Consider the following 25361-nt stretch of genomic DNA (forward strand, 5'->3'; position numbering starts at 1 on the left):
TTTGGCTAGGAAATGGGGTTAAGTGACTTGCCCAGGGTCACACAGCTAGCAAGTGTCAAATGTCTGAGGCTGGATTTGAATTCAGGTCTTCCTAACTCCAGGGCTAGTGCTCTATCCATGGTGCCACCTAGCTTCCCCTAAAGTTAGATACTTCTGAGCAAGTTAACTGAGATTATCTTCTGGGTAAGGTATTTGAAAATATTTGCAGCGTTTAATAATTCTGTGCTATGGTACTTAATATTCTATACATTATCCCAAAGACCTCTTATTTATTAGATTGTGATATTTCAACTGATTTTTGTCTATTGCTAAAAGACTCATCTTTGCTTTTTGTTGCCATTAGCTGAAATGCTAAACTGTGATTTCAAATAAGAAAATAAAACATAACACAATTTTTAGACCCAGATATAAAGTGATCTGTTCACATTCTCCAGGTATCATAATTTTAACTCTCTTCTAGGAAACTTGAAAATGTAGAGTTCTTTTTTTGTGTGATTAAAATGCTTCACTTCACATTCACTTCATGACTGACTTAGAAGAATTTTTTAAAAGTTTATCCTCCTGGCTTCTATTTCTGCTTCAATTTCCATAATACTATATCCCTATGGTTTCATTCCTATCTCTCTGACTATACTTTTTTGGTCTTTAATGATACCTCATCTTCTTCCCATCCATTAAATATGGGTGTTTCTAAGAGTTCTATCCTTGTCTTTCTTACCTTTTTCTCCTTTCATGATCTGCTCCAATCCTGTCACTTTAATTATGAGCACTGTGTTAATGACTTCCAAATCTTTGTCTCCACTCCAATCTCTCTGCAGAACTCTGGACCGATATTTCCAACTGCCTGTGTAGATATTGTAAAGACCTGGCAGGTCTATAAGCCTGTATGTAATATATAAGTAACTGAAATCTTTATCTTGTCCCTAAACATATATTCTTGATACCTTTCTTCTTACCTTCTGTATAGTATCATGATCTTTCCAGTTGGCCAGGTTTATGGCGTTGGAGTCATCTTTGATTGCTAACTCTCACTGTCATTCCTCCTCTACCCCTCCCCACCCCCACCCCCAACATACACATATGCAGTCAATTACAAAATGAGGTTGATTTTTACCTCGGGATATTTCTTGTCCTGTTCCCTCCTCTCTACTATTGAAACCTCTCCAAGTCAGTATTTTATTTCTTTTTATTTAGACTATGTTGATAGCCTCCTAACCAGTCACCCTTATAATACTCACCACTAGAGACCTCCTTCCAAGTTGACATCCAACCATTAGTGAAAAGTAGAAGAGAAGACTTGGGGAAGTAAGGTCAAATTATTTTCAAGCATTTGAAGGACTGCCACTCAGAAAAGGGATTGGGTTGTCCTGTTGTCCTGTTGGTTGTCCTGTTGTCCGGCTGTCCTGTTTCACAAAAGAAACAACTACGAGCAATGGGTAAAAATTTTGTACACAAATTTAGATTTTATGTAATACATAATTATGTAACAATTAATCTATCTAAAAGTTGAATAGCCTGACTCATAAGATAGTAGGGGTCCCTCCTTCGTATGAGGTCTTTTTTTTTTTCGGTGAGGCAATTAAGGTTAAGTGACTTGACCAGGGTCACACAGACAGTAAGTGTCAATTGTCTGAGGCTAGACTTGAACTTGGTCTTCCTGACTCCAGGGCCAGTAGCTGCCCTCACATGAAGTCTTTTTTTTTTTAAATTTAATTTAATTTTTTGTTCCATTTTAAGTTCCAAACTGTCTCCCTCCCCACTCCAAATTGAGAAGGCCACCATGTAACACAGATATATATCTATATATGTACAACCATATTATCCATACTTCTATTTATCAGTTCTGCCTCTGGAGGTGAACATGAAGTCTTTTAAAAAAAATCAACTTAGATGTCTACTTATGTGATATGTTGTAGAGGGAACCATTTTTTTAAAGGTATAGTTTGAGTTAGATGACCTCTGAGCTCTCTTTTAACTCTGAACCTAAGAGTCTTAGTGAATTAAGTAGCTCTAAACCTATGTATCACCTACCCTCTCTCTCTTCATTTCATCTTCAATTATAGCAAGAGAAATTTTGCCAAATGTTTGCTAAAATCTAGGCATGAGATGTACAGAATTCTGCTGATTTTTATTTAAAGAAATGAGGATATGCCAAGAGATGAAAATGGATAGATCTATCACAGGTCTATCACTAGAGTAATTACCTTGGATAATAAGATAGGCAGAGAAAGTAAACAAATAGAACCATGCCACCTTTTCCCTACCAACAACACTAAAAAGTCATAGTATAAACATCATTTGCTATTTATGATCCACTTTTTCCCCAGCCTGAGTACAAGTGGCAATTAGGAGAGTTATGATTCTGGTACCTTTTTTAGCATTACTTTTAAGAGATTGAGTATGCTGGAATCATGTGAAAATAGAGTTGTAAATTCTCTGTCATGATGTGTGGTAAGCAGTAATGTGACATCCTAAAAACCGTGGGAAATGTTTCTGTTTTAGTTTTCTTAAGGCTTCATTTACCTCCAAAAAGTCAGAATGCCCTTTGTGCAAAGAAGACTCAAAAATATTTTTCAGTTTTAACAGGAGGATTTGGCATGAGAGAATAATCATGGAACAGTAGAAGTACAATAGAGACCTCATTAGATGGTTTGTTACTACATAAATTTGCAATTGCTACCGGAAGACAAAGAAACATTACCTTTTTGTTTCTCACTTCCCAAGGAGCAGGGGAACGTTGGATTGCATATATATTATAGATATAAAATATTTGTATGTACTTATGTGTGTGTGTATTACCTATATGCATATACATTTTTTTAAACTTGACCCATTATTTAATCAGTGTAGAAAGCCACCAGGTGGGAGACTCCGTCCATCAAAGTAGATTGGCAACAGCTCAGTAATTTATCGAGAAATGCGGGAGCATCGAGAGTTTAAGTGACTTTCCCTGAGACACACACCCAGTTCCTGTTAGAAGTTAATCTTGAATCCAGGTCTTCCTGAGTCTGGAGCAGATTCTCTAGCCTACACTATGCCTATAATTTCAGTTTGACCTTCTACAGTCAAATCATAAAGTGCAGAGTAAAGGGTACTAGAATTTGGACTCAGAGAGAATCTATTCTGCCTCCGTTCTACCAGCACGACTTTGGACAAGTCACAACTTCTATCAGTCCCCGCATACGTAAAATGAAAAGTTTGGTCTGGATGAACTATTTTTTACTGTAAAACACAAATATAACATGTGCAGTTGATGATGCTGGCATTAGTCTCTTTCTGCAACCACAGCTTTGTAGAGGGATTCCCTTGCATGTGTTAAGAGAAAATATGAACTTTTCCTGGAGATTTTTCTGCAAAGGGTTAATTGCAAACTCGCCGCGGAGTGAGCTCATTACCTTGAGAGGTGACTTCTTTGGATGCTGGAGTTTAGGATGGCTTCGCTGCCTGACCGTGACCTGGACAATTTTAATGCTAGATCTGGTAGTGCTTCCTTTATCTGTGGGGGCATTAATACAATAAGGTATAGAAAACCGCCTAAGGACTCAGCTGTGGTTTGGTTGGATAGAGTATAGGCTTCTATTCTTGACCTAGGCACGACTGAATTTTAATATCCATGAAAAAGAGGGTGATAATTCTGCCTCCTCCCTTATTTTCCCAAGGGTATTCTGGCAATTACAGAGAAAATGTATGTCTGGGAAATTGAGCACCTCAGGCATAAGAGCTCTAGAAATATAATGTGGGTGGAGTTACTATTATGAATAATAATATACTCTGTGTTTGTTTTGATTTTTTTTTTTTTAGATTAAGAACTTGCCTTTCTCCACCCTACCTCAGGTCTGTTGAAATGGAACTCTCCCGCTGAAAAACCTTTCCTTGGTAATTGTAAAATTCTTGACTAGAGCCTAGTCCGTGGTCATTGGTTATCTCACCGGAATTCCCATTTCTAAAGAGTTGAAGGGAGAGTAAAATTCAAGGGCAGCAAAATAAGATGGAGCAGGGCCACCACACCTTTGGCCAAGGTAGCTTGCCTGGCTGATCGCCAAGACTGGAGAGGGGGGAGCCTGCCACTGATCGCTGGGTTTTCCTTGGGGGAAATTTGGAGTTTCATTTTGAGGAGCTGGCCCCTCTCTAGTTGGCTTCCTCTTCTCAGCCCTCCCGCCTTTCCCCATCCTACAAACACACACTCCCCACCCCCCAGTCTCTTTACCGGGGAGGAATTTTCTCCGACTCAGCACAGTGCTTCCCTGCTCGCCAGCATAATTCAAGACATAACTTTGCCTTGATTGCATATGCTGTCGGGAGGAAATTGAAAGATTAACAATCTCTGGGGCTGCTTTCCCTCGCACCCCCTCCCTCCCTTTTTAAAGGGAGGAAGGAACACAAAGGAGGGGGGTCTGCTGCTCTCCCCGGTTTTCACCGCCTCTCTCAGGTCTGGGCACTAGTTAGCCACCCCGCTGCGAGGCAGGCAGAGCCCGACCCACCGCGCTCCAGCTGAACTCGCTCTCCCGCTGTCTGTACGCCAGGGTCCCTGCCTTTCACATGACCTAGCCGCGTCAGGGCCTGGAGGCTCCCCCACCGTACACACACCCCTTCTCCTGCTCTCTCCTCTCCTCTTTCCCCTCCCCCCGCCACTCTTCCTCTGGTTCGAAGTGTGTTTTTGTCTGCACGTGAGCCTTTGCAGGAGGAGGAGAAGGAAAAATCAGAATAGGGACTCCCGGAACGTGTAAAGCCCGTGTCAAGGGTGCTTGGACAGCAGCTGCTCTTGCATCTCCCAGACAGGCTGGGTGTCCTGCCTGCCGGTGCCAGTGCCGGTGCCTTCACGCGAGCTCCTTACCAGGTTGCAAGCTGACGGGGGGGTTTACCTCTCTTCTGACCCGCCCCCCCCAAGCTGTCGGGAATAGAGGTGGCTGTGGTGCACTCTGGATGGCAGCCAGTGTCTGTGTGAGAGACCGTTAGTGGGGACATGGGATGTGGTAGCATTGGAGAGAGAGGAGCAGCTCCTTGCAGAGAGCGCGCGCGGCCACCGGTCCGAGAGAGGGAGAGGAAGGGCCAGGCCTGAATCCTAGCAAACCACGGATTCAGAGCAATGGATGCTGTCTGTTAGGCCGAGGGCCTGCTGGATCGGGATTTAAGGGGATGCCGCTGCCTGTGGATAATTGGGTTAAAATCTGAAGTTGCCCTGCTCCTCGGGAAGTGAGAAGCAAAAAGGTAATGTTTCTTTGTTTTCCAGTAGTGATTGCAGTGAGGCGGCGGATCATGCAGTAGTTGTCTTTTCATTGTAGAATGCTGGACTAGTTTAAAAAAAAAAAGCATAAAATACCGTATCTCCTGAGGTCTCAAACATTTTGTTTCTCAGCATGTGATAGATTTTTAAAATGCTAACTCCACGTGAGAAATATACTGTTCTCCCTCCTGCCACCCCCTCCCACCTTCCCGGCGTTAGTAAGGCTCATGCAAAATCTGAATTTCACACACAAAATAGCTGCAGGCTGAATTGTGTAGGGTGCTTTTTTTTTTAAAGTCTTCTGTGGAAGTGTCAGAAGAGTGAACAAGAGTCTTATCATCCTTAGTGGGTGAGAGGGGGGCAGGGTGGAGACAACTGCAGCCGAGCAGGCTGCCAGCCGGCTTCCTATGACTGCTAAGGACGGACTGTTCTTTTTACATTTCAAATGGCTGCTGCAAGTTTAATGCAGAGAAGGGGTACTGCAAAGACGGGGGAGAAGGAAGGAAAGAGGTTAGAGAGAAGAAAAGAAAAGAAAAAAGGCTGGAAACCACCTTTATTTTGTTTTCATCCAGGCAAAATGATTCTTTCGTGGGCAGCCCACACCCAAAAAGTTCCTACATATTAAATTTAGAAAAGGCTGCTTAGTCATCTACTTATAAAGCTGTGGTGTGCAGTCTGTGTGTATACAGAAACTCATTTCCTTTCTTCATTACCTTGTTAGTGGAGCAACTGCCTAGTAGATTCAAGCATCTTTTGCAAAATTTCCAAGGGAAGGCTGTTCTAAGAATAGATCTGGCAGTCACTTGCTACTATACATACCGGCTCTGAATGATAGAGCCATGCTGCCTCTCAAGCAAACCAGTATTGAAAGAAATTTGATCTAGTGCCTTTAAAAGACTCTCCTGACCCCACTATGAATGGATGAGGCTTTTTCATTTTTTATTAATGGAGCATTCAGAGAGAACGCTGCTATTGTTTCTAGCTTATTTAGGTTTGTAGCTTCCCAGGTTTTAAACAGAGATCCACAGAAGATTGGACCATGCCCATTTGTAAGTCTTACACTCTCAATGGTGATGACCTGGTGGTTCATTTTGGGAATAAATGGCTTTTGCTGTGTTGTCTCATAGTGGGTGGTAGAGGGGTTGAATGAGAAGGGAACTCTTAAGTGCAAGCCGGTTTCCCTTACTCACTCTCTAGTATTGCTAATTCTCTTGTCTTGCAAAACTGACCTGGTTGTGAGGGAAAGCTTCCGGCTGGGTGACTGCTGGACAGATTGCTAACTTAACATGCTGAAATCGTCATAATCCTGGAAAGAGGTGGCATGGATTGAGATTCTGTAATCTATCCATTGTAGTTAATAAGCACCACTTAGGTTAGGTCATTTAGAAAGCGTATAACAAGATGTCAACAAATAAAAATAAAAATGCATTTTGTTGTCTATACCTTGTACTTTTTAGAATTACCTCAAATTCATTCATAAAAAAATGTGTTTTGGCTCACTGTACATTTGTGTGTAATTCATGCTGGGCCAGGAGATAAAAAACTGAAAGCAGAAGGGCTCTGATGATGATTCCCAAAGTGTCAGTCATCTCTTGCAGACTGTAATGTGGAGAGGAGGGCCACTTGTGGTGCATTAACTGCTGTTGGCAAATAGAATCATTTTGCTGAGGACGTAGTTTCAGTTCGTTTAAGTACTCAGCATGAATGAGGGTGCTGTGACAAATAGATTTGAAACTATTAGGTCCTGGGTGGTTAAATAGCTACTGTTAATTTAATTGGAGTCAATATTTGGAGACTCATGGAAATCAAAACCATACTGGCCAACCAATGAAGAAAGCATTGGCTGCAGATTAGCTTGGAAAGCAAGGCCTAAATTGCAAACTAAAATGTATAGGAAAATTAACCCTTAAAAATGTAACTTATGCCTTTGATGGCAGCAGGTTCAGTGTGAATGAGTACCAGAAAATCCAATTATCCCATTCTCTTTTGTATGATAAATAATAAATTACTTGTTGTTACTATTGCTATATTCTTCTAGAAATTCAGCATAAAATTATTTTATCAATGATACCAGCTATTGATACGGCACCTTGATTTATGCATCTATTAATTTTAGAATTTATTTCATTTTGCCCTGATGGTAAGACAAGTAGCAAGTAAGGCAGAGAAACTGAGGCACTATGAGCTTAAGTAGTTTGCTTATTGTATAGTCTATAAGAATGTCATTCTGATATGAATGCTGTTTGTTCAATTATGTGACTGTATCTTTAAATAAAAGGAAAGGTACCACATGCAGGTGGGGGGAGAGGGGGAAACAAGGAATTAGACCTTTTCTAGGGGTCCTGAAACTGAGATGAAAGATCATTGAATCAGAAGTCCATGGGCTGTGAAGGAAATGGTAAATGGGAAAGTGGGAGTAATTGGTATGTGACTGGTATGTGAAAGGGGGAAGGGAACAGTGATCATGTAAGGAAGTTTATGAAATGTCAGGTTGGGGGAGTGTACCAGAGTATCTAAGTTTTTTAGGAGTATGAAATAAGGGTATAGTACTTTTGGAGAAGGCTATTACTATAAACTAGTGCTCTCATTTACCTTTTCTATAAGGGTGAAAACATACATTTCTGTTAATAAATATCTTATGCCAAATCCCTCACATAAATTCTAAGGTAAGGATTTAGCTTGATATCAGGAATGACTGACTTGGAAATATCTCCGGTCATTTTCAAAATTGAAGGCTTTATTTTCTAAAGCCTTCTTTATTTTCTAAAATACATTTACTTCTTAAAATGGAAAGTAAGTGTAGCTTTTCTATAATGACTAGCTTAACATCCCAGGATAAGAGCAGGTGTTTGTAAATTCAAAATTCAGGAAAACATTTCAAACAGTTGCTTTAAGGAGCATGCTACTCCTTGAGTCACAAATAACCCTGAGTGTGCTTTTAAAAAAATGTTTGGACAGTGATATATAGCTATAGTTATATTGATATGTATGTGTGTGTGTATTTTTTTCCAATTGTTTTTCAGTCCTGTCCAACTCTTCATGACCCATTTAGGGTTTTCTTGGCAAAGATACTGGAGTGGTTTGTCATTTCCTTCTCTAGCTTATTTTACAGATGAGGAAACTGAGGCAAATAGGGTTAAGTGACTTCTCTAGGGTCACACAGCTAGTAAGTATCTGAGGCCAGATTAGAACTCAGGAAGAGGAATCTTCCTGACTCCAGGCCCAGCACCACCTAGCTGTCCTTTACACACACACACACACACACACACACACACACACACACACACAACATATATGTGTGTGTATATGTGTATATATATATATATATATACATATATATATATTGTATATATGCTTGTATACATACATTTTTTAGGGTAGCTAAAAGGTATAGTAGATAGAGTCAGTTTAAATCTAGCCTCAAACTCTTAGTAGCTGTGTGACCCTGGGCAAGTCCTTTAACCTCTGTTTGCCTCAGTTTCTTAAACTGTAAAATGGAGATAATAATACCATTTACTTCTAGGGTGTCTGAGATTGGATTCTCAAGTCTTCCTGATTCCAAGTCCAATACCCTATCCATTGAATCTCCTAGGAGCCGGGAAGAGACCTTAAAAATCATGTAGGTTCAATGCCTTTATTTTACAGGTGAGAAATGTCACAAGGCTGGTTAATGTCAGAAGTAGAACTAGAATCCAGCTTTCCTGGTTTCCATCCTACTAATATCTTTGCTGTCATCTAGTTGTGTGTTCTCTGCTGGCAGTCTCATTTCCCCAAAAAAAAAATCTTTAGCATATTTGCTAAAGGTTGAAGGAACTTGGGAGATTTAGCCTGTGGGAGAAAAAATCATGTGATATATGATTGTTGTCTTCAAATAATTAAAAGGATGTCATATGGAAAAGGGATTAGGTAGGTTTTATCAGCTTGGGCCCAATGGAACAAATAGGTGGAAATTGCAGGGAAGAAGGCGTTGGCTCAAAATGAGGAAGAGCTCAGCTATAAGGACTGTTCAAATATAGAACTGGCTCAAAAGTTCCTGAGTTCCCCATCACCAAAGACTTTCAAGCAGAAATTGAAGCACCATTTCTCAGATATGATTCACGCTTTGAGTGGGGATAGCCTTTGGGATCCTTTCCAGTTTTGCAGATCTGAAATTTTATGACCCTATTTTCACACAACAATGGAAATATGACTGCTATTATTAAACATAATTTATTATTTGTGTTTTGTATGGATGTGTTACTTTTGCTGGTATCAGCAGTACGTTATTTGTTCCCAAAAGAGAAAGCACTAATTCTTTTTAAACACATCTTTCAATTGCCAAGCTCTTATTTCCTCTACACCCTCCTTCCAAATAAGAATTGGAAGCGAAGAGACTACCCATCAATTGGGGAATGGCTGAACAAATTATCTTATGTGAATGTAATGGAAGACTATTGTAAGAAAAGAAGAGACAGTTTCAGAGACACCTGGGAAGATTTGTATGAACTGATGAAGAGTGAAAGGAAAAGCAAGAGAAAAATTTAAACAGTAACAATCACATTGTAAAAACAGCTTTGAGAGGCTTAACTCTAATCAAGGAAATCACAAACTATGAAATCAGTGTCTCTTTATAGATGTTAAGTCTTGTAATAGAGGTGATGATGGAAATAAAGGAGATTTGACTGGGGCCCTGGTCAGCTCACTGACTTTTTATTACCACCAAGTAATTATGAAAAGGGCAGCTGGATGTTGCAGTAGATAGAATGCCAGGCCTAGAGTCAGGCAGACTCATCTCCCTGAGTTCAAATCTGTCCTTAGACACTGACTAGTTGTGTGACCCTGGGCAACTCACTTAACCCTGCTTGCTTCAGTGTCCTCATCTGTAAAATGAGCTAGAGAAGGAAATGGCAAATCAATCTTTGCCAAGAGAATCCCAAATGGAGTCCTGAAGAGTTGGATGTGACTGAAAATGACTCAACAACAACAATTATTTAAAAAAAAAAAAAGGACGGATAGCAACAACTGGCACTGAGTGGTTACTCACATCCCAGACCTATCAGCATTCTTGACTCTAGTTCTTGGATGTAGATGATAGACCCTGGATGTCCAACATAGCCAAATCTCTCAATCTTACATTATTATTATTTTTTAAGCTTTCTAATCAGAATCTCAGCCTCTGAATGAAGTAGTTTTGGAGAGATATGCACTCTAAATGTCTAAAACACTTATTTCACATGGTCCTTCACACATAGTTGACAATGTTCATATACTTACTCTTTTGCCTACCCTTTATTGACATGTATATGCTATTCTATAGTCAGAGTACTTTGTGATCGTGTGCCTAGCTACAATGGCTAATAGCTAACATTTTATAACAATTCAAAGTTTGCAAAATATTTTATATGTTATCTCATAACAACCTTGTGCAGTAAGTGCTATTATTATCCCCATTTGACAGATGAAGAAACTGAGCCTGAGGGAAGTTAGGTGGCTTGTCTTGGATTACATAGCAAGCCAGGGGTGAAGCAGGATTGAAGTGAGGTCCTCCTAACCCCAAGTCCAGCACTCTATCCTTTTTGCCACTTAGCTGCTTCTGAGTATGCACTCAATAGTGAATGAATTAATTATTTACTTAATCTTTTAGGTAATCCTTGTACTAGTTCTATGAAAGAGTACGTCATTAAATTATATATGCTTATGATTAAAACTGAAGAAATCAGTGGTTAAAGCTTCAGTATAACACATTAAAATTTATCTGGCTCTCATCCTTTCCTTAGTCTTCCGTGATGTGTTGGCTTCTCTTTGTCAGTGAGCAATTGATCAGGGACCTCACAATGAGCCATTTTGGCACACGTGGGTACCAACTCTTAACAAAGGTTTTTATTCTGGATATCCAGAAAACAATACTTGAGGACTTAAACATTCATTTTCCACTTAGAATCAACCTATTCTATTACAGATGTATTTCTTTTTTGTGTGACTCATGGTTTTCCTTTCCTTTCTATAAAAGAAAAAAAAAGTATATGAAATGGGGAGTTAGATTGATAATTCATGACAAGAAATGGGAATGATAATAGGGCCTTGCTAGGCCAGGCCATTAATAACCATAAAAATACATAAATATCATAGTTTTTTTATTTGATTTGATAAGCATTTATTAAGTGTATACTATTTGCAACACAGTGTATTATGCACTTGGAGAGAAACAAAGATAATTAGACAGGCTATGACTTTGAAGAAGTAAACCAGTAGGAAGCCATTCCAAATCAAGCTGTTTGGATTGGGAAAAGTGTACCCAATTGTTTGCATGTTGTCTTCCCAATTAGAATGTTGAGTTCCTTGAAGGCAAGGACTGTCTTTGCACGCTTTTGTAGCCTCAGAGCTTAACACAGTGTCTGGTATATAGATAGTGCTTAATAAGTGCATGTTGATTGACTAACTGAGATACCAGCTGTCCCCCTGTAGGATACTTTAATGTCTGTCCTTTTTACTAGTCTCATATGTTTATTTCTTGAATGTATGTTGAAAAGTTGAAGGAATGGGAGATGGGATGTAAACCATAGGGTTGACATGGACCAAAGAGGAAAAGGAGGAAGGAGGAAAAGAAAGGGGAAGGTAATTGGAATAGAATAGTAATTTACTTATATGTACTGCTTTAAAATGTACAAAACATTCTAAAAACATTATCTCTTTTGGTCCCCACAACAATCCTATAAGATAGATATATAGATAATTATTTCCATTTTACAGATAGAGAAACTGAGGTACAGAGTTATTTGAGTTGTCCAGTGTCACATAGTAAATAGTCGATTGAGAATGCATGAATGAAAAAGTATTCAAAAATTATTTATTTATTTATCTTTAGTTTTCAACATTCACTTTTATAAGATTTTGAGTTCTAAATTTTTTCCCTCCCTTCCCTCCCCCCTCCCCAAGACAGCATGCCATATACATGTAAAATTATATTAAACATATTTCCACATTAGTCATGTTGTGAAAGAAGAATCAGAACAAAAGGGAAAAACCATGAGAAAGAAAAAACAAAACAGAAAAAGAGAGAGAAAATAGTATGCTTCAATCTGCATTCAGACTCCATAATTCTTTCTCTAATTGTGGATAGCCTTTTCCATCATGAGACTTTTGGAATTGTCTTAGATATTGTATTGCTGGGAAGAACTAAGTCGACCAAAATTGGTCATTGCACAATATTGCTATTACTATGTCCAATATTCTCTTCACTTCACTCAACATCAGTTCATGTAAGTCTTTCCAGGTTTTTCTGAAACTTATCTCCTCATTATTTTTTATAGCATAATAGTATTCCATTACATTCATATATCAAAACTTGTTCAGCCATTCCCCAATTGATAGTCGTCCTTTCAATTTCCAATTCTTTGCTACCACAAAAAGAGCTGCTATAAATATTGAAAAAGTGTTTATTAAGTGCTTACTATGTACAAAGCTTTACTAAGTGCTGGGGATACAAATAAAAAAAGCAAGATGTTCCTTGTTCCCAAGGAGTTCACATTCTTATAGGGAGACAGCACATATCTGTAGGTTTGAGCAACAAGTCAGTTGGAAAAGTCCCATGGTCCTTAGGGTACAGCAGCAAAGCAGATGGTAATGGGGTTAAATGGTAATGTAGTTTCTTTAATGTAATTTCTATTGATAAAATCATATCCATTTCTGATGTTGAATTATGTGACAATACCAAGGAATTTGGTAGTAAGAACTTTGCTTTCTGGGCCCTCAGTAGCTATGTTTGCTCAAGACGTAAGAGCTATGACACACAGAGAAATAGTCGGGGGGTCACATCTCCATAAAGATTACTTCCTGAGACAATGGCGGTGGGGCCTGGAAGCTGGACCATAGTTGGGGTGGTTGTAGGGGGGATTGCCCAGGGCTCTGAGCTTACTTGCCTGACAGTGACAGTTGATATTGGTGGTAACAGGAAAATGGGTCCCCTTTGTACAGTAATTGCTTTAGTTAATGATGACTGAAGAGCCCAGGCTGAGATCAGAGCTGGTGGTCTTTGGGAGCACTGCTATTTCCCAGGCTCTTGGTTTCAGTTTAATGGGCTATTTCCATTGGTATCTGAAACAGTAGGTGGTCATAGAGATGATGGTACTAGCTATACTGCTATGTGAGTTCAGTGAGAAGAGTTACTTGACCTACCCCACTTCTATGAGGAAATTTAATTATTTTTCAGTAGAACACAGTAACCAGAGGCCCAGCTACTTTTTGAGCATACAACTCTTAGAACCAAGAAAGTTACTTCCTAATATATGGGGAAAGTTCCAAGATGGGGACCCACTGTGTGGAAGTCTCTTGCACATACAGACTTAATCAATGTTTGAACTGAATTTAATGATCCTTCTCTACTGTCACAGCAGCCAAGGCTGAATTAATAGACATAGCTATAGATATAATCTCCAGAAAGAGGAAAAGGTTTATTCCTGAGGTTTGTTTGTTGTTGTTGTTCAGTCATGTCCGATTCTTCATGACCCCATGGACAGTAGCATACCAGCCCCTGATATCCTCTACTATCTCCTGAAGTCTGTCCAACTTCATGTTCATTGTTTTTATTATTATCTATCATTTATTATCTATCAATCTTATCTCTGCAGTCCCCTTTTCCTTTTCGTCTTCCATCTTTCCCAACGTCAGGGTCTTCTCCAAGGAGTCCCTTCTTCTCATTATGTGGCCAAAGTATTTAAGCTTCAGCTTCAGTATTTGTCCTTCCAATGAATAGCCTGAATTAATTTAAGTATTGACTAATTTGATCTCCTTGCTGTCCAAGGGACTCTTGAACGTCTTTTCCAGTGCCACATTTCAAAAGTGTTGATTCTGCAGAGCTCAGCTTTCTTTATAGTGCAACTCTCACAGCCATACATACATTACTGCTGGGAAAACCATAGCTTTGGTTATACAGAGGACCTTTGTCAGCAAGATGATGCCTCTGCTTTTTAGTAGGCTGTCCAAATTTGCCATAGCTTTCCTTCCAAGAAGCAAGCTTCTTTTAATTTCATGGCTGTAGTAATTATCTGCAGTGATCTTTGAGCTCAAGAATATAAATGTAATAAATATATAAAATATGTTACCCATCCATAGTTTCATTGAGTTATGCAAATCCTTCATCCACAACAAGGCAGTGATCTGGGAGGAAATTCCTGAAGTACTCAGCCCTAGTGAAGCCACACAGGGAGGACTATTTTTCCTCTTTGGGCTCCAGAATTTTAGGAAGGACCATCCTTGAACATGTCCAGGGGAGGACCATTGGTATTAGTGAAGAAACTATAAAACATGGCCTTGTGTAGATTGAACATTGGAACTGGAGATTTTGACCCAGAAAAGAGAAAATTTGGGAGACATATCTGCCTTCAAGCATTTAAGTCTGTCATATGGGAAAGGGATTAGATTGGTTCTACTTGGCCTCTGAAACAGACCTAGAAACAATGTGCAGAAGCTGCAAAGAAGCCGATTTCAACTTAATGTAAGTTCTAAAAGTTAGTGGGATGGAATGCCTCAGGAGGTAGTGAGTTCACTATCACTGTGGGTCTTCAGGTGTGGGCTAGAGAATCACTTGTCACAACTGCTTTAAATAATGAGAGTCACTTTACCTACCCCACTTAATAGGAAAATTCAGCTATTTTCAGCAAAACAGAGTAACCAGAGGCACAGCTGGTTTTTGAGCATACAGAGTTTAGTAGCAAGGTGCACGTAGTAAATATCTAATATGTGATTATTAATTGATAGAAAATGATATAAACTGACATCTTATAGCCCTTTACAATTTGCAAAACGTTTTTTATATATTATGTAATTTTTGCCTCAGAACAGCTCTGTAAAGTGGGTACCTATCCCTTTTTTTTTTCCAAACTAAGTAAACCTATCCCTTTTTTTTTTTCAACTAAGTAAACGGAGTCACAAGGGTCACATGATGTCCCACTGGTCACATCTCTACAAAATATCAAAGGCAAGATTCTTTGAAGTTTAGAATCTAGGAAAGTTAGAAGGAAGTTAGGAGACACCTTTGTGTAAAATATATAACCTTCCTTTGAAAACACAAATGTGGAAGGGATATTAGAGATCATCTATTCCAGTGGTATCAAATTAAAATAGAAATGGATCCCTGCAGACTGCATATTGACTTTTTAGAAAACCACGAATTAGCATTAACTATGTTGCATTTTATTTTTATTTATTTTGTTAAACATTTCCCCATTATATTTTATTCTGGTCAGCCAGGAGTTCTGTGTCCCCTTCCTTAACCACCTGGTTGGCCCCAAATTTGAGACCTCTGATCTAGTCCATCTAGTTTTACAGATGAAGAACTAGGGCCTAGAAAGCTAAATAACTTCTCCCAGATCCCACAGATAGTACACAGCAAAGTAGAATTTGATGAGGTCTGGAGGTTTAGGGGTGCTGGAACCTGAGATCATGACACGTGGGCCCTGCCTAAAAGAATTCAACCCAAGCCTTCTTTTAGGTTTATTAAAGATTCGTCATATTAGCCAGACTCTTAAGGAATCTGAGCATCTGTGAGCTATTGGCAAGATTGTAAAAATCTGAGCAGTATCTAGATTATAAGAATCTGAGTACCTTAATGCAGACAAGATGGACCTTATATACAGAAAGACTGTATCTTTAAGCAATCTAGGAGTGGCCAAGTAGTCTTCAGGAACTGTGTGAGGGGACCTGGACCACTTAGCCAAGGGAGAATGGAAGCTGGCTAGGATTAAGGGTGGGAAGTGGCCATAAGGAGGGAAGACAATGGGGGGCTAGGAACAGAGAATTGGGAAATTGGGTGTAGGAAAAGCCAGTTGATGGGATTATACCTTCTGAGGTTTCCTTGATCAAGTAAGAGAATTCAAGGACAGTTCAAGGGTTTTCTAGGGCCTTTAGACAAATGTGACCCAAATTCCTTTTGGGGTCAGGGGCAGAGGTTTCAACTTGGGCCCATATCCCCTCAGAATTCAGAAGCCTAACCCAGAAATACTTGAAGAAATAAAATTAATTTCACATAGTATGAGTGGCAGAAGAGAGGTAGATGTTTCTTTATTCAAGCAGCGCTCTGAGATTCTTTACTGCATCAAATAATTCTTGGTATTAAGTTCTTTCATAGGTGTAGCAACTGACCTTAAAAAAACCCTACCATTTGGGGTAGATGATGTTGGGAGCAGTAAAGAAACAAAAACAAGAAAGAAATTCTAAGATCAAAAAGAACTCAAAGCAATAAAGTTGTTTTACATGTGTGTATACATTTATGTGTATGTGCACATGTATACACATACATGTTTGTCATTGTCATATATCAGTAATATATGCACCTATATCAATAGATAACTTGCAAATGCCAGTGGTATCCAGTATGGCCTAGTAGATAGGTGGTGCAGTAGATAGAACACCAGCCCTGGATTCAGGAGGACCTGAATTCAAATCCAGCCTCAGATACATAACACTTACTAGCTGTGTGACCTTGGGCAAGTCAGTTAATCCTATTGCCTAACCCCCCCCAACAAAAAAAGAGAAAGAAATTTTAAATATTAGAGTGATGTTGTTATTGTGCAAAGTCATCAGCCTCACTTTCTCCTTTGGAGCCACGTGGGACCAGTGGCAAGATATAGATCAGGACGACTGGAGATGACCCTGAATGCAGTGGAAGACCTTGGACTTTTTAAGCTAAGATCTTTAACAAGTCTCTAACTGAGGCAATGCTCATTCAGTGATTAAGGCTAGGTAAGAAATGAGACAAAGAATGACCTCCTTTATCTAAGTCAAAAAAAAATCCATCTAGGAGAGAAAGACAGTCAGGGTTTCTGGACAAAACAGAAACAATTGTTGTTTACATTCATTCTGAGCCAATCAGAGCCTAACTATGACCAAGAAGGACTTGGCCTAGGACCTATTGTTGGCAAATCTAGGAGAACCTAAGTGATTTGGCTTTAAGGCAGGGTTCTTAAGGAAAAAAAAGAGTTTTAGTGATCAAAATTTACATTCTTTTGGGCACAGCATCCACTGGTAATGGTGTGATAGAACACTATGCTTAGGGTAAAGAAGACTTTGCTTCAAATATTGCCTCTGACATTTACTGGTTGTATAAGCACCGACAAGGCAATTATCATCTAAGCCCCAGTTTCCTCCTCTGTAAAAGGGGTACAGTACTTTTAATACCTTCCTCATAGGGTGACTTTGAAGATCAAATCAGAAAATGTATGTAAAATACCGCACAAACCTTAAAACACAGTATACATGTCAGTTATTCTGCTACTTATCATTATGTTGCCACCTGATTCCAGGTTTCAACAGTGTAGCCTATGAGGGAAATGTTTCCTTGTCTATCCTTAACCTCTCTCTTGACCTCCACTTTCACATCTTCAACTGCCTATTGAACTGGTTCTTCTGTAGACATCTCACACTTAATTGCCCAAAACCAAACTCATTATCTTTATCTAGCCCATTCCAAACCACCCTCTTACCATGAAAGTACCAACCTTCCATGAAGCCACTCAGACTCAAACCCTCACTCTCACCACTGAAATCCAATTTGTTGCCAAATTCTGTCGATTTTACCTTCACCACCTCTTGTACGTGGCCTCTTTCCTCTAACCCCACAACCATACTGGCACAGACCTTCATCACTCCTGGACTATGGCAATATCTTGCTGGTTGTTCTCTCTTCCTGACATCTCTCCCCACTCCAATCAATCAGTACTCTACTCAGCTGTCAAACTGATCTTCCTAAAATAAAGGTTGGAACACATCATTCCCTTTGTTCCCAAAACTCTCCTGGCTCACTGTCACCTCCAAGATGAAGTATAAAATCCTGTTGGGCATACAAAGCCCATCAAAACCTGGCCCCTCTTATCTTTTCAGTCTTCTTATGCTTTGCCCCGCCATGTTTTTAGGTATTTGTAAAGTACTTAGCACAGTTTCTGGCACATAGTAGGCATTTAATAGTGTGCTTGTTTCCTTCCCCTTCTCTTCCCTTCCATGTGCTTTGTAACCCAGAGACACTGGCCTCCTTGCTGTTCCTACTTCTTACAGAGTTTGTTTTAAGGAAAACAGATGAAATGAGTTTGGGTGTCCATGATTTCATTTCTCTCAAGCTGGCTTGACATGCATTGTATGGGAGTTACCGTGCAGAACTGGTTAATTTGGGGGTTGGGGTACAGAGTTATATGTCCTTGGAAGAGTAGGTGTTCCCAAGAGGTGCCAATCAACTCTGACTGGTCAACACACTGAGAGGTGGGCCATATTAAAATAAGGGTCTTGAGTACAAGACTTAGGTCACTTAATTCTGGTATAATACCTTTTGTTTGGTTGGTTTTTGTTTGTTTGTTTTGGCAATGGAGTTAAGCAACTTGCCCAGGGTCAAAAAGCTAGTGAGTATCAAGTGTCTGAGGTCACATTTGAACTCAGGTCCCCCTGACTCCAGGGCCTGTGCTCCATCCAGTGTGCCACCTAGCTGCCCCCTACAATACCTTTTCAACAGGGTCTGATCTCATCTGGCCATCATTCTGCTTCCTGACAGAGGAAATCCCTGTTTTATCAGACCACCCTCCAAGCAGACCACCCTAAGCCTTGGGCTGTCTAGGCAGAAGAATGTATCTCTACCCAAGCCTGAGCAGATTAAATCAATTCTGGCCTGGACTGGAGTTTGACCCAGATCAGACTCAATGCAATCTCATTATAGGTAATGGCCTGGTATAGAGCTTTAGAGCAGGAAGCTGACTAGGGGTGGGGGAGCAGTGGGAGGGGAAGAGTATCTGGGGAAACTCTGAGAATCATTTTTCACGCTATCACACAAAATTCCCTTTTCTGACTCTAAGCCATTTTCACCGGTAGTCACCATGGAATTCTATGTCTTCCTCTGGGCCTCCTGGCTTCCTTCAAGTCTCAACTAAAATCCCACCTTTTCCTAGAAGCCTTTCCTGATTTCCCCTAATTCTAATGCATTCCCTCTGCTTATTATCTCTAATATATCCTGTATGAAGTTGTTTTCATATTGTCTCCCCCATTAGGCTGTGAGCTCATAGAGAGCAGAAACTGGTTTTTGCTTTTCTTTGTATCCCCAGAGCTTAACACAGTGCCTGGCACATAGGAGGTGCTTAATCAATTTCTGTTAAATGGCCAGTTCACTGTGGCATAATATTTTCATAAGCATTTATTACTTCCAATTTTCCCATGATTCCCATAGATAACAATTAATAAATGTTTCGTTTACTTGACGTTTGTTTATATTTTACTCCATTCCTTTGTTACGGTCCTCCCTTCCTCTCTCCTCTTCCTCTTTCTTGTTATCAGAAAGTTATTTACTTGTTGAAGTGCCTACTTATGGATAGAGATCGACAGAGGGTCATTTAAAGCTGGCCCTTCTGCAAAGATAAATAGGCACAGTTCCTGCCCTCATGAAACTTATAGATTGGTAAAAGGAGTTTGCCATAGTTGATGATTTTTCAGTTATCGTTGTTCTGTCATGTCTGACTCTTTGTTACTCCATTTGGGGTTTCTTTGCCAAAGATATTGGAGTGGTTTACCATTTCTTTCTCCAGCTCATTTTATACATGAGGAAACTGAGGCAAACAGGGTTAATGACTTGCCCAGGGTCATAGAGCTAGTAAGTGTCTGAGGCTGGATTTGAACTCAGGAAGATGAGTCTTCCTGCCTCCAGGCCTGGCACTCTATCTACTGCACTACCTAGCTACCCTTCATCTTTCGTAGTCCTTCCTAAATGTATCCCTACAATTCTGTGGCAACCCTTTTTTCCTTTCAAAACCATATTTCTTCAGAAGATGCCATAAATTGTGGTGTCTTGATTCACTTCTTACTCAGCATTTTCCTGGAATTATTCCATCCTCCCACCTAAGTGCATATAAGTCAATCCATTTTAACTCAGCAAATACTTATTAAACACACACTTTTGCAAAGGGTACTGTACTATGTGCCAGGGATACAAAGATGAAATCAGACACAATCTCTGTCCTCAAGATGCTGTAATCTCAGAGGAGAGAAAGGATATGTACATCAGTACCATAATATAAAGTAGATAACATAAGTACCATGAAGTTCACACATAATACTCTAAGAAACTGCAAGGAAGTCAGATCACTGCCAGCTAGGTGGATCAGGGAAATCTTCAAGGAAGGGCTGATAGATGAGTTCAGTCTTGACAGAAGGAAAATATTTTAACACAAAGAGATGGAGATGGGCTTAGGTGTCAGCCCTAAACATGAAGAACTATTTCAACAAAGGCACAGCAACAAAAGACAGCAAGATGAGAATGAGAGTGAGTAGGAATAAAAAGGGCATGAGGAATACTACTATGATAGAAGGCTGAAAAAGTGGGTCAGAGACACACTGTAGAGTGCCTTAAATGCCCAGCTAAGGAGCCCATACCTGTCAGCAATCTCCTCTTCCTGTTTCATCCTCCTCTTTTCTTCTTTGAGTTTCTGTGGCATGAAGTCAGAGATTATATTTGTTCAAAATACATCTGTAGAGCAGGACCAGCCTAGCATACCCATAATATGATGACAAATGTCACACCAACATATATGGTTTCCACCTGAGGGTACTATGTCAGGTGGAGAAATTGTAAGCAGCTTCACATACAAAAAACAATCACATATGAGCAAAATGACATCTGTGGAAGTAGAGAATCACTTTGCTAAGATGGAAGAGAGATATGAATTGAATCTCACCTAAAGAATCCTCACTGTAAAAAAAAAATCCTCATTGTAGCCTTACCTATCACACAGTTCACACAGAGAAGTTATAGATACCTTTTATGTAAATAGAAATAAGTGTTGACAGCAATAGCGTGTATTTGCATACCACATCATATATTAAAAAGCATTTTCTTTTCCATAAAAGTTTATGAGCTAACTAGCTAGCGCTAATATTATTATCCTTATTTTACAAATAAGCAAGCCGAGGCACTAAGGACACTGAGTGAAGCCTCCAAGTTCACAGAGTGACAGAAAGGAAACTTGAAACTATGTTGTTTAATTCCATATCCAAGACCATTTTCATTATGCCATGTGACTGGCTAGTCGAGTGTAATAGAGTTTGGGCTTGAAGTCAGCCAGACCTGGATTCAAATACCCTCTCTTGCTTACTGGCTGACTTGCCAGAGGAGGTGCTTAATAAACACTTATTGATTGATTGATTGCTTTGGTATTGCCTCAGGCACTACTACCTGACTTTATGATCCAAAACACGTCACTTAATCTCTTAGTGCCCCAAAACACCTTTCTAAAACTGTAAATTGTAGAATAAATACCAATCTACTGTTAGAGTTTCCTCACCAGGTGTAGCTTCCTTCCCCACAAAACACAGAAGTTTGAAATTCTCATTCATGAATGCTATCTTTCAGTTATTGGACTTTTACTCAATTCTGTGGGTCCCAGAGAGAAACAAAAACTTTGTCATGCACCTGATTCCATCTGATTTAATGTTTCCAGATTTTCTTATACTGATGTGGTACATCATAGTCCCAGCTGTAAGTCTTCATTCGTTCACTGATCTATTTATTTATTCATCCATCCATTGATTTAACTGATTATTTATTTATACATACTTGAACCTAAAAATTCATAATTCCAGTAATGCTTAAATAGAGCCTTACCATCTGCCCTGCCTTTGTACTCTAAGGATCATTGGGCCTTACTACATGACCTGCTATTGTGCCCTCTAGACTCCTGAACATTGCCATCTGCCCAGCAGCTGAACCCTTAAGACCTTGGGACCCTGCCATATGCCCTGCTACTGTACCCTACAAACTACTATGCCTTTTCTTCCACCCTGTAGCTGACCTCTGTATTTTCTCTCTCTCCATTTAAGAATGGGAGCTTTTTGAGAGCTGGGACTATCTTGCTTTTCTTTTTGTAACTAGTACTTAGCACATAGTAAACATTAGATTTTTTTCCCCTCATTCATTCAGTCAGTTAATACCACTGCCACTCGTCAATGTTTAAAAAAAAAAAAAAAGGTACAAGCAGATGTTCCAGTTTGCCACTTGTCTCATTTGTTAAAGTCTGTGAGGTGAAAAGCAAGAACCTGGGGATTTTAAATGTATCCCAACCACAAAGGAAAAAAAATCTTTGTTTTTTCTTTAGTGAAACCAGCCCAAACCATACACTCTTTCATCCTCTCCTTCTTTATCCTCGGTGAATTTAATGTAATTATTGCCTCCTGCCAAAATCTTTTAGAAATTGTTTTGTTTCCAGTTACAGTATTTGATCTGAGTCACAGAGAGATGTAATATCTTTGTCTCTCTATAACTACCAACTAATGAAATGTCCCCCTGGAGAGTCTTAGAACTGTCCTTGGCCCTGAGTCCTGCCTATTAAGACACTGATTTGTTCAGGGTGATAGGATATATACCCCTTTTACAGAGTGGGAGTGGGTACAGTGGTTTGGGACCACCTCTTTGGGGGGCTTTGTCTTTTGCCTTCCATCCCTTCAGTCTCTATTTGCTCAGCATTGCACCCACCCACCCAATGCAATCAAAATGTTTTTGGCAGCAAACTCATATTGTTCTGCAAAGTTTTACACTCTCTGGTGTTAATTTAGCAGGAGACTGACCCATGAGCAGGCTATTCTAGGGTCTCATGTGTAGGTCTCCAAGCAACGTCTGGGAAGGTTTAGAGGATTCTCCCAGCCAATGTTTAAAGTCTCGGACAAGATGAATGGAGAGGAGAGAATCTGCCAATGTAGTTCATGTAAGAATGTGAAGCCACTGCCAGCCCTGCTCCAGAGTAATTATATCCAAAGAAATCAACTATGTAAATATTTGGGCAGCAGTCTCCAGCTGAGATTTACTGCTCTGTATGGATGTCAAAGGTAGCTGTAAAATCCGTCCTTAATGCAGAACACTAAGAGCCCCAGTGCTTTTGAAGCAACTTTTTTTTGAAATTTGTTTTATGCTCTTCTGAGCTGGAATGAGGGCTGACCACCCTCATGGGTCTGATTGTTTTCCAGATTTCCATCTAGCAGCCTGTTCCTTGGATCTGCTCTGTATTATAATGCCTCAGACCTGATTTAAGGAAGATATTCTTTTTAAATTACTTTAACATTTTTATTTAAAGTTTTGAGTTCCAAATTCTATTCCTCTTCCTGCCCCCCCCCCACCCCCGGCCTGAGACAGTAAGCAGATATAGGTTATACATGTGCAATTGTGTAAAACATTTCCATGTTAATCATTTTGTAAAAGAAGACTTGAATAAAAGAAAACAAATGAAAGAAAGTGAAAAACAGCAAGCTTCAGTCTGTATTCAATCAATATCATTCTTTCTCTGGAGGTAGATTATATGCTTCATCATTAGTCCTTTGGGATTGTCTTGGATCATTGTATTGCTGAGAAGACCTAAGTCATTCACAGTTCTTCTTCAAACAATATTGCTGTTACTGTGTACAACTGTTCTGGTTCCCTTCACTTCACTATGCGTCAGTTCATGTAAGTCTTTTCAGGTTTTTCTGAAGTCATCCTGCTTGTTATTTCTTACAGGACAATAATAATCCATTACAGTCATATACCACAGCATCTTAAGCCATTTCTAACTGATGGACATCCCTTTGATTTCCAAATTCTTAGCTACCACAAAAAGCTGCTATAAATATTTTTGTACAAATATGTCCTTTTCCCTTTTTTTTGGATGACTTTGTGATATAGACCTAGCAGTGGTATTGCTGTTATCAAAGGGTATGCACAGTTTTATAGCCTACTGGGCATAGTTCCAAACTGCTTTCCAGAATGGTTGAATCAGTTCACAACTCTGTCAATAGTGCATTAGTGTCCCAGTTTTCCCACATCCCCTTCAACATCCAACATTTTCCTTTTTTGTCATAATAGCAACTCTGATAGGTGTGAGGTGTTACCTCGAGTTGTTTTAATTTGCATTTCTCTGATCAATAGTGATTTAGAGCATTTTTTCACATGATTATAGATAGCTTTGATTCCTTTGTCTGAAAACTGCCTGTTCATATCCTTTGATCATGTATCAATTGAGGAATGACTTGTATTTTTATAAATTTGATTCAGTTTTCTGTGTATTTGAGAAATGAGGCCTTTATCAGATACTTGTTACAAAAATTTTCCCAGTTTTCTGCTTTCCTTATAATTTTGGTTGCAGTGGTTTTGTTCATGCAAAAACTTCTTAATTTTATATAATCAAAATTATTTATTTTGCATTTGGTAATGCTCTCTGCATCTTCTTTGATCCTAAATTCTTCCATTATCCATAAATCTGGCAGATAGATTATTCCATGTTCTCTTAATTTGCTTATGGTGTCACCCTTTATGTGTAAATCATGTACCCATTTTGACCTTATCTTGGTATACAATGTGAGATGTTGGTCTATACCTAGTTTCTGCCATACTATTTTCTAGTTTTTCCAGCAGCTTTTGTCAAATAATGAATTTTTGTTTCAAAAGCTTGGATCTTTGGGTTTATCAAAGACTAGATCATTTGGTTATTTACTATAATGTAATTTGTACCTAATCTATTCCACTGATCCACTACTCAGCACTAGATTGTTTTGATAATTACTGCTTTATAATACAGTTTGAGATCTGATATGGCTAGACCACCTTCTTTTGCAAATTTTTTTCCCATTGATTCCCTTCATATCTTTGAGCTTTTGTTCTTTCAGTTGAATTTTGTTACAATTTTTTTCTAGCTTTATAAAATAATTTTTTTGATAGTTTGATTGGTATGGCACTGAATAGATTAATTTAGATAGAACTGTCGTTTTTATTGTATTGGCTTGGCCTACCCATGAGCAATTAATATTTTTCCAGTTGTTATGATCTGACTTTGTGTGAAAAGTGTTTTATAGTTGTGTTCATATAGTTCCTAGGTTTGTCTTAGCAGGTAGACTCCCATCAGGAAGATATTCTTAAAAGAACAAAAGATCGTAATGCTTCTTTTCAAATCTGATATAATTAGAAATCTGTGTTCATTGTCCTTTGGGGCAATGAGGCACATTGTGGTTGTGCTAATATTTTCTGGCAGGTTCTGAAATGGCCAAATGATCATAACAGCTCACATTTATATGGAACCATAGAATTTACAAAATACTTTCCTCACAACTATCCGAGAGTTATGGCTTTAGAATCTAGATCTCAGGTATTCTGACTCCAAGTCTGAAAGGAAGA

General features: G+C 39.2%; 1 protein-coding gene across 6 annotated transcripts in view; it reads left to right on the forward strand.

The window, feature by feature from the left end:
* The window catches only part of FRMD4A (FERM domain containing 4A), a 767521-nt gene that overhangs the window by 473543 nt on the left and 268617 nt on the right, over nt 1-25361 (forward strand). The window contains exon 1 of one of the 6 annotated variants that reach the window (XM_020999680.2): nt 4445-5208. The exons of the other annotated variants lie outside the window; for them this stretch is intronic. The gene's annotated coding sequence lies outside the window, so the exon portion shown is untranslated. Of the gene's footprint in view, nt 1-4444; nt 5209-25361 lie in introns of those variants that run through there. 6 annotated transcript variants of the gene reach the window in all.

This window comes from Phascolarctos cinereus, unplaced genomic scaffold, assembly GCF_003287225.1.
Source record: "Phascolarctos cinereus isolate Bilbo 61053 unplaced genomic scaffold, phaCin_HiC Scaffold_1;HRSCAF=81, whole genome shotgun sequence".
Classification (NCBI taxonomy): Eukaryota; Metazoa; Chordata; class Mammalia; order Diprotodontia; family Phascolarctidae; genus Phascolarctos; species Phascolarctos cinereus.